The sequence below is a fragment of the Elephantulus edwardii genome, unplaced genomic scaffold (genome assembly GCF_000299155.1).
Source record: "Elephantulus edwardii isolate Elephantulus edwardi_28Jun2011 unplaced genomic scaffold, EleEdw1.0 scaffold00054, whole genome shotgun sequence".
Taxonomy (NCBI): Eukaryota; Metazoa; Chordata; class Mammalia; order Macroscelidea; family Macroscelididae; genus Elephantulus; species Elephantulus edwardii.
The window spans coordinates 3,957,985-3,968,320 of NW_006399804.1; positions in this window are offsets into that span (position 1 = coordinate 3,957,985).

Consider the following 10,336-nt stretch of genomic DNA (forward strand, 5'->3'; position numbering starts at 1 on the left):
TTTTGCTTTTCAGGGAGAGGAGCAAATGGGGGGGGTGAGGTGGGAGAGGAAAAAAAAAGAGATTACGCTTTAATCAAATCTTCATTAAATAAGTGTGTAGGAAAGAGAAAGGAGGCGTTAGCCAATAAGAAGTTCAAAACCACTGAAAAGGATAGAGGGGAGGTGAAGTGACTAGGATGGAAGAATGGTAAAAGCATGCAGTTGAAAGGCAAGGCAGGGTTCCAGATGCCTTGTGATAAATCTCTTAGATGTTATTCTGGAAGTCACAAAGACAATCTGGGGATGCAAGGGGGGGAAATGCCATCAATTCCAACTTAGAGTGATCTGATCATACAGAGTACATATGCTCCACAGTTTCCAAGATGTAATTCTTAGAGAACCTGACTGCATCTTCCTCTTACTGAGCAACTGGTAAATTGGAATTGCCAAACTTTTGGTTAGAAGTCAAAAGTTTAACAATTGCTCTATCAGGGTTTCCTACAATGAAGATGTTGTTGTTAGGTGTTATCTAATCAACTCTGATTCACAGTGACCCTATATAGACAACAGATGGAAATCTTGCCTAACTTACGCCATCCTTACAGTATCTGCCCATTATTGCCGTCACTGTATCAATCTATCTTATTAAAGGGCTTCCTCTTTCTCTGATCTTTCACTTTTCCAAGCAAGAAATCCTTTCCCAGGGACTGGCTTCTAATAACACTTCCAAAATATTTTAGAAGGATAAACCACACTTACAGTGAATTGGAGGTTGGATTATAAAGCAAGAAACTGGAGTCTGGGAAGACTATTACATAGCTATGACAATGGTCTAGTCATTACTTTTCTTTTTCCAGCTAATGCCTTTGAGATTATGATTTTTTTTTCACTTTCCAATATAAAACCAAGATAGCAAACCACGGTGCTACTACTGTTACTGTTTAATCTTGACCAGTCACCTTTTTCTGAATTTTATAGCACCATCCTGTCCTTGTGTTCTAACCATATGAGAAATTTATACTTTCCCTTCAATACATCAGTATTTACTCTTTTGTTTCCCTCTAGTCTTTTCTAAAGTGGAGAAATGGGATTTGTTTTTCCCATGTGTATGGAAAATGTATCATTCCCATTTGTGTATTTTTCAATGGTATAAAAATGGGAACAAAAGACGATACAAGTTTGCAATTGAAGATACAGATCTGGAAGGCATCTGTGAAGTATGAAGTCATAGGAAAAACTCAAATTATACAAGGAACTGAATAAACCATGAAGTATAAAAAAACTTGAAGAGTGGACAAAGAACATGAAACAAGCAAAAGAAATTAATAAAAATCATCTCAAGATATCAAATACTCACTTGATATCACCAACAAAAGCAGCCATGAAAACTGCTGAAGTTGTACTAAACAAGTAAGTAGTCTCTGTGTAACCCAATATTTGGCTCCCTGTCTGACCCTAAATTCTTTGGTCATCTAGAGTCAACCTATCCTTTAAGATTAAAATTAGCTTGTGGAAATTGACTCAACCTACATGAAGGTGACTTGGGCTAAGTTATCTAGAGAAGCAAAATCAATGAAGCTTTCTTATGGAGAGAAATATACACAGAGAAAAATTTATCTGAAGGAAGTAGCTCCCTTGCTTATAGAAGAGGGCAAATCCTAGGACGAAGGCTCATACTTCAGTGATTGTTCCTGACTCACATTGCTGCAGAGGCTCATGAATCCAAAGTGCCGGTCACTGGTTCAAGGTCAGGGAACTGGAAGTGACAAACTAGGAGCAAAATCCAAGTCAAGTAAAAGCAAGATAATTTTGTCAGACATTCATATATATTTAAAGTAGACTATATCATTAGTGAAAATCCTTTTCAAATGATAGGCTGCTCAGTGCAGATCTCATCAAGGAAAAGACATCTTAACTTTCAAATCAAAGAATTATAAGCACATAACCTTAGCCACCACAGAGGGTAATATTTGGCAATGTCTGTTTGACTATTTTAAGCACACATATACTTTGACCTAGAAATTTTACTCTTAAAAACTTGACTGCAAATGAAGGATAGTGTGAAACACAATGTGTATAAACTTTGTAAGCATAAAAATAAATTTTAAAAAACCGACTTAATTGCTTTAAAACAAAGATGGGATATCATTTCAGCCTAGCAACAATTGCAAAATTCAACAGCGCAACAAACAACAAATGTCTCCAAGGTTGTAAAGAGCTTGGGACTCTTATTCACTACTGATAGGAATATAAAATGGTACAACCACCATGGAAAGCAGTCTGGCACTTTCTCAAAAAGCTGGAAATAGAAATACCATTTGACTCAGCAATTTCACTACTGAGAAAATAGCCTAAAGAAACCAGAGCCGCCACCCAAACAGATATATGCACACCCATGTTTATTGCTGTGTTAGTCACAAACAAAAAGATCAACAAACAAATGGATAGAAAAACTATGGTATATTTACACAATGGGATGCTTTGCAGCTCTGAAAAGCAACGTTGTTGTTGTTAAGTGCTATCAAGTCCTAGGCGACTCATAGCGACCCATGAAAGAGAGTCCTCAACACTTGGGTGCCTTTCATCCTTTCTCCAGGTTCATAGGGTTTCCCGAGGCAAGCTATTATGGAAGTGGATGCCACTCCTGCTTCCAAGCTTGTTTTAATCGGGGAGCTCCACCAAACACTGTCCACCATGGGTAACCATAAACACATTTGACACATCTGTGTCACAGTGTTCAGCTTCACAGAAATCACAAATTACCACTGTACAGCAAGTGGACAGACCAGGACTATATGACCTAGAAGAATGTTTGAACAAAAACAATGAGAAACAGGCCTGAGGGCTGCAGATTAAAAGTCACCCACCTTTGGCTTGTAACATCACTTTCTGTCCACTGGGCCAACTGATCACTCTCTATGTTGATGTTATTGTTGTTAAGTGCCATCGAGTCGTAGGTGACTCATAGTGACCCTATGAAGGAAAGTCCTCAACACTTGTGCGAGTTTCATCCTCTCTCCAGGTTCATAGGGTTTCTGGAGGCAAGCTATTACAGAAGTGAATGCCACTCCTACTTCCAATTGAAAAACAATGAACTTATAAAATATTACACAACGGGGGTGAGCCTGGAAGACATTATACTGAGTGAAATATCTCAATCACAACAGAATAAATACTGTGTAACACCACTGTTATAAAACAGGACTGACACAAGAAGTTAGGGGGAATAGGAAAACAGTGGATAAAAAATGAGCACTACGTTGGAACACATGAGGCAAAGAACTGTATGAAGAAATGTATGGTTAGGCATTATGTGTATGACAACCTGGAACAAGAGGAGCATTGCAAAGTTGATAGCAGGAGGGAAAAGAAGGGGGAGGGAGGAAAGTGTGCAGGAGTGAATGAATGAATGAATGAAAACCCAACCTTTCTATAAACTTTCATTCAAATCACAATAAAAATTAAAAAGGAAGGGAGCTCTGGCGGCCTAATGGCAAGAAGCTGCACTGCAATCCCAGAGGTGCGCTGTTCGAATCCACCAGATGCTCGGCTGGAGGAGGGGCAATCTCCTCCTGTACAAGTCAGATCCGATTGACGGTACACACGCAAAAAATAATAAAATAAAATTCCTTAAAAATTTTAAAAGGAAAAGGCAAAAAAATTTAAAAAAAAAAAACACACCAACAGCCTCACTGTTGTAGAACAATTCCCCCTCTCGGTGACCCCATATCTAGTTTCCGAAGCTTTAAATCTTTATGAGAGAAAACTGTCCATCTTTCTTCTGTGAAGCATCTGGTATATTTAAACCACTTCTCTTTCAGTTAGGAATCCTGCACGTAATACACTACACAACCAGAGATCCTAATTACTTTGCACAGTTTTATAACTATTATGGATACTGTATTTATTGTATATTGTTGTGTACCCTCAAGTCACAACTGACTCATAGCACATCCTCCAGTGGGTTTTCAGAGACAGCAGATCTCACAGGAGGAAGTTGTTCATCTTTCTCCTGTGGACCTGCTGGTGGATTTGACCGTGTGCCTTTGGATTAGTGCAACTGTTTACCAATAAACCACTGTAGTTTTATTTATAATGAAAAGAAACTAGAACCAAACTATCCTGTGAAGCCTATTTTTTAACAGTACTTGGCCAATAGTGTAGAAGTCCTAATGACGATATCCCACTGGCTGAGTTCTAGGGTAATGAAAGTGAATTTTTACTTGAAAGAAAAACTGATAGACAATCGATAATTATTTAGTCTTATATTATTATGAGTACTTGGTAAATTCTCTTGAATACAAATTAAATGAGCTTATCACTTCAAAGAAAACAATTGACAATATTGGTTACAAATGAGAAAATTTTCATTTCCAAAGGAGGGATCGTATCTGCCACTGTGATTGTAAAATTCTAGTACTTAAAGGGTTTTCTGATGAGAATAGTAAAAGTGATTCCCTTAATATTATTTAATGAGTTATGTCAATATTTGGAAATTCTGAATAATGTGGTGAACCAATACTTTCCAAATGACCGATGCAAAATAATACAAAAGTATGTGTGAGTAAAAGTTTCATTACATAGGACAATGTATTTCAACATAGAGTATAAAAAGTTAATTGACATGATGTCAGAGTCTACATTGCAACTATAATTTAACTAATATTATAAAGTTTTGTACAGTTATCAGAGTCAAAATTATCTCCTCCATTATCCAGCTTTATGTCTATATATCATTGCATCTTCTCCAACTACTTAAACCAAAACATATCGCAACAGATTAAATCTAGAAACAAGTGTAAGAATCAGTTCTAAGGGGAGCTCTGGTGGCTTAGTGGCAAGAAGCTGCACTACAATACCAGAGGCTCACAGTTTGAATCCACCAGATGCTCTGCCGGGGAAGGAGGGACAATCTCCTCCTGTACCAGTCAGATCTGATTTGATGGTACACACAAATAATAAGATAAAATAAAAATTTTTTTAAAAAAAGAATCAGTTCTATTAGGTCAGATATTAAAGAAGTGTTAAAGAATGTGAAATAACATCCTTTTTTATATAATATAGTGTCTCTTTATTCCTTTAAATACTTTTTTAATTTATTATTAATTTCAATGAAAATTTACAGAGACTTTGGATTTCCATTAATTCATTGTTGCACTTTTCTTCCCTCCCAACCCTCTCCCTCAGTACACTACCCTCTTGGAAAAGTGAAAGAAAAATTCTTTCATTGTTTTGCAATCCCTCCCCTCAGGTCCACTCCACTATGCAGCCTTCGCTCTGGACGACTGTCATGACAATAATACCTAATCACATATCCCTTTTAAACAGTTTTCTCCATCATCTGTTTCAATGCAGTATACATTATTAAACCCATCTTTCTCCGTGTCCCCCCAACCCCGATGTCAGTCCTGTTTTACAACAGTGGCACCATGCAGTATTTATCCTTTTTTGACTGAGACACTTTACTCAGCATAATGTCCTCCAGGGTCACCCATTTTTTTTAATTTTTTTTATTATTTTGTATGCATGTATCGTCAAATAAGATCTGACTGGCACAGGAGGATATTGCTCCTCCATCTCCGGCAGAGCATCTGGTGGATTCAAACTGTGTACCTCTGGGATTGCAGTGCAGCTTCTTGCCACTAGGCCACCAGCGCTCCCCCAGGGTCACCCATTTTGAATAATATTGTGTGAGTTCCTTGTTTTTCAATGCAGCGTAGTATTCCATTGTGTGAATATACCACAGCTTCTCTATCCATTCATTTGTTGATGGGCACTTGGATTGTTTCCAACTCCTTGCTAATGTGAACAAAGTCGAAATAAACATGGGTGTGCATATAACTGCTTGGATGTCAGTTATGATCTCTTTGGGGTATATTCCCAGTAGTGGAATTGCTGGGTCAAATGGTATCTCTACTTGCAACTTTTTTTTTATTTGCAACTTTTTGAGAAAGTGCCAATGCCGCCTTCCACAGTGGTTGCACCATTTTACACTCCCAGCAACAGTGAACAAGCATTCCAGTTTCTACACAACCTCGCCAGCATTTGTTGCTTGCTGTTCTGTTAAATTTTGCTAGTGAAGAACATCTTTTATCACTAAATATTTTTTAGAAAATATAGTTATTCTCGTAAAATATTTGTTGTGTTCACATGTATGGTATTAAAGGTTTATTCAAAATGGCCTTCCTAAACGTTGAATTTTATTTTACCACATGTATGGACAAGATTATAGAAATAGGGTATGTTAATCTATTCACAAGGGGATTGGTTAGTCTCTCCATCCGTTTAGCAGCAGAAATTGGAAATCTCAGCACCAACAAGGAAGAAGCAGCAAGGTGCATCCTTCAGGGCCAAAGATTCCTGTACCATTCAGTTTGGAGCCTACAGGAACAGCCTCAGCCTCAGCAGAGAATAAGAAACCAACCTGGGAGGGAGCCAGAGCCCTTTACCTAAGCTTGCTGGAGGAGTGAGAGAAGAAGCCATGACTGGCAGGACTAAGGAACTTTGTAACCTTGACCTAAGCCATAAGGCTGCAGGTCAGAGGGTCTGTGACCATATTTGAAAAGCTGCCTAGACTGAGGCATTGTATCCTACTGTCAATCTGAATTACAGTCTGTTAACTTCCCTATTAAATCTCATAACCATGAGTTGAACTCTGTGGGGTCTGTGAGCTATTGCAAAATATTTCAAACCCAGTAGAGTAGTAACACGGATACTGGGATTAGTAGAAAGAAGTGTGAGAGTTGTGGGGGACATGAGTCTGACCTCATGAAAATGGGTTTTGCGTTGTGCATATTACTGATGGGATAGTTCCCCTATGTGAAGTTAGTAGAAGTCAGAGTTGGCCTCCCCCACACTGCCAATGCTCTTTCTACATGTATATGGCTTGTTGTTGTGGTTGTAGTTGTGGTTGTTGTTATGTGCCATCAAGTTGCCTGTGACTCATATATATGGCTTACTATTATGAAATCAATCAAAAATATCTTTTAAGTTTCTCAGTAATAAATTCTAATGCTGTAAATATAGATGGTGTTGTTGTTATGTACCATTGAATCTGAGCTGACTGATAGCTGACCCTCAAGCGGGTTTCAGACTGTAAACTGCATGAGAGTCAACTGCCCATTTTTCTTCCATGGAGCAGCTGGTGACTTCAAACTGTGTATCTTTGGGTTGACAGTGCAACTCCTTACCACTAAGCCACCAGAGCTCCCTAATATAGATAGGTCCTACAAAAGAAAAGTTCAGTCATCTATAAAATAAGTGGATATTGAGGTGAAAAGTTTAAGAACTACTCATCTATCTGAGCTGGAAGAGTAACCTTAGACTGTGTCTTCTTTTTATTCAAAAAGACTCAATGAGTGGCCTTTCTTAATTATATAAATATATGGTGCCCAGGCACCTGCTGTCCGGGGTGGGGGTGGGAGGGTGGAGAGGTAAAAGGACCTTTTGTGACCTGACTTAGGCTATGTCTCAAAGCTTGGTATAGAGAAGTGGGTACATTTGCATGGGAACCGAGAAGCATCCTTCAAGGAAAGGGATCAAACTCTGACTCCCACCTCCACCGCTGAGATATCTTTGCAACCTGTTCCAAAGTCTTGAGAACTAGTGAGAACTAGGGATATCAAAGGCTTCATAGAGGGCTCACCATGAAAGACAATTCCGGAAAGGTGACTCAGGTTCAGTAAGAGGGCCTGAATGACTGTAGAAGAGGTATAGTTCCTAATGAGTGCAGCTGAGGATGGCAAACCTTTCTGGGCCCAACTATCTTGTCCCAATGCTTAGGCATTGAGAGCAAGATTGAATGTCAGGGTAAACTAGAAGTGCTATTTCTTGGGAGTCCAAGGTGGACATCTGTAGGAGCAAAGATTAGCAAAGACTTCATTAAAGAAATTAGTCCAAGACTGAGCTGAACGGCTCCACCGCAACAGTAGCAAATGAAAGTTATGTAAGGAGCCTGTGCCCAAAACACAGCCCACCTATGAAATCATCCATTCAGTGTCCTGCTTTACGATCTCTTTGATGTATGTGAGCAGAATATATCCCTTTGTATAAATCTCTATTATTCTTGAATAATTGCAGAGATAGAAAGCTTCAAAAGAGAGAAGTTGGACTTCCTGCAAATGTGAGACTGCAGATGCTTCTTAAAAAAGATTTCTATATGTATACAGACTTGCAAACCAGTTACAGCTGTACTAGATGTTGTGTGGGCAGCTATGAACAAGTTACAGTTCTTGGCCTCAAGGAGATACAGTTGCCAGAAAGACAAACAAGAAACCAGGCACTTAGGTTATATAGAGATAAGTGTATACTAGGAATATTTACAGAGTGCTATGGAAGCAGATAGAGAAGTATCTAAGCAAGTCTCAAAGAAGAGAGACATAAGAACAGAATATTTACTGTCAACTGGTAAACCCAACAATCCCAAAATTTCAGTGGTTTAACACAATAAATATTGGGGGTGTTGTTTGGTATTTGGTTTGGTTTTTTTTTTTCAGCTTGGACAGATTTCTTAGTAAACCAGTCAATTTCCACCAAGTTATTTCTTAAAAAAAAATTGTGTGTGTGTGTACTATCAAATCAAATCTGACCGGTACAGGAGGAGTTTGCCCCTCCTTCTCCAGCAGAGCATCTGGAGGATTCAAACCACATACCTCTGGGATTGCAGTGCTGCTTCTTGCCAGTAGTCCACCAGAGCTTCCTCATCAAGTTAATTCTAACTCTTCTCAATTCCATGTATGTAACAGTAGAACTATGTTCCTTAGGGCTTTCAACAGCTGCTTTTTCAAAACTAAATTACCAGGCATTTCTTTCAAAATGCTTCTGAATGGACTGGAAGTTTCAGCTTTTTTGTTGGTAACCACACACGATAACTATTTCCACCACTCTTTTCTTCAAAGGTGATTTAAGGACCAAGATTGCTTCTACTTTGTGACCATCCCAATTTCGAGAATAAAAGCAGCCCTACCGTGGTTCAGCTGGCATATGGAGTAGGGGTGGGGCAGGCTAGCAATGGCTAGTAGTTCAGAAAGAGAAAGATAATCTCTTCTCGCGTGTAATTTATAGCCTCGGAAACCCAATGGAATGTCAGCGATGGCGTTCCAACTCAGTGGCAGTGAGTTTTATCTGGCAAAACTAACTCTACCTGAATACAAAGGAGAAAAGTAGCGTAGGTTTCCCAAATCGTAAGAAGAAAATGAAATTTGTTAGGTGAGTACATCACAGTTTCTCTCCTTCATTGCTGCTACGCGCTATCAGGTTGGAATTATCAGTAGCTGATCCTCCAGTGGGTTTTCAAAGGCAGTAAATCACATAGCAAGAGATTGCTCATCTATCTCCAGCAGAGCTGCTGGTGGATTACAAATCGTTTGCCTCTGGGACTCCCAGAGCCGCTTCTTACCACTAGGCCACCAGACTATAAAAGCAGCAATTCCTTAATTAAAAAAGATGAAGATGGTGGATAGAGAGGGTGAGGGTGGAATGGTATATAACCTGTCAGATAGGTTTGTTGTTGTTATGTGCCGTTGAGTCTCTTGCGACTCATAGCGACCCTATGTACAACAGCCCTAAACCCTGCTCTCTCCTGTGCCAACCTCACTGCCTCTGACACACCCATCCCGATTACCCCAGTCACTGAATCAATCCTCCTCATAGAGGGTCTTCCCCTCTTATGCCGTCCCTCCACCCTCCCAAGCATGATGTCCCTCTCCAAGGACCTGTCCTTCCTTACATCATGTCCAAAGTATGTCAGATGAAGCCCCAGAATCCTTGCCTCCCAGGAGAAGCCTGGTTTAACCCTCTCCAGGATGAATCTGTTTGATTTCTTGGCAGGCCATGGGACATTCAATACTCTTCTCCAGCACCACAGCTCAAAGGCATCAATTCTCCTTCTATCCTCCCTAGTCATTGTCTAATTCTCTGATGCATAACAAGTGATTGCAAAGACCATGGCCTGTATCAGGCGGACCTTAGTCTCCAGAGAGACACTGTTGCCCTTCAGTACTTTGGAGAGGTCCCTAACAGCAGACTTTCCCATCACAATACGTTTTTTGATTTCCTGGTTGCTGGTGCCAAGAGTCTTGACCATGGAGCTGAGCAAACTGAAGCTGTGAACAATCTCAATCTCTTTGCCATCCATCCTGATTCTGCCAGTTGGTCCAGTGGTGAGAATCTTTGTCTTCTTGACATTGAGCCTCAGTCCATACTGAAGGCTGCCGTCCTTGACACTATGCAGCAAGTGCATGAGGTCCTCCTCAGTTTCAGCAAGCAGGGTTGCATGATCTCCATAATGTAGATTGCTCTAAATAGATCTTTCACCAATCCTGACGCCACACTTCTCCTCATAGAGCCCAGCCTCCCG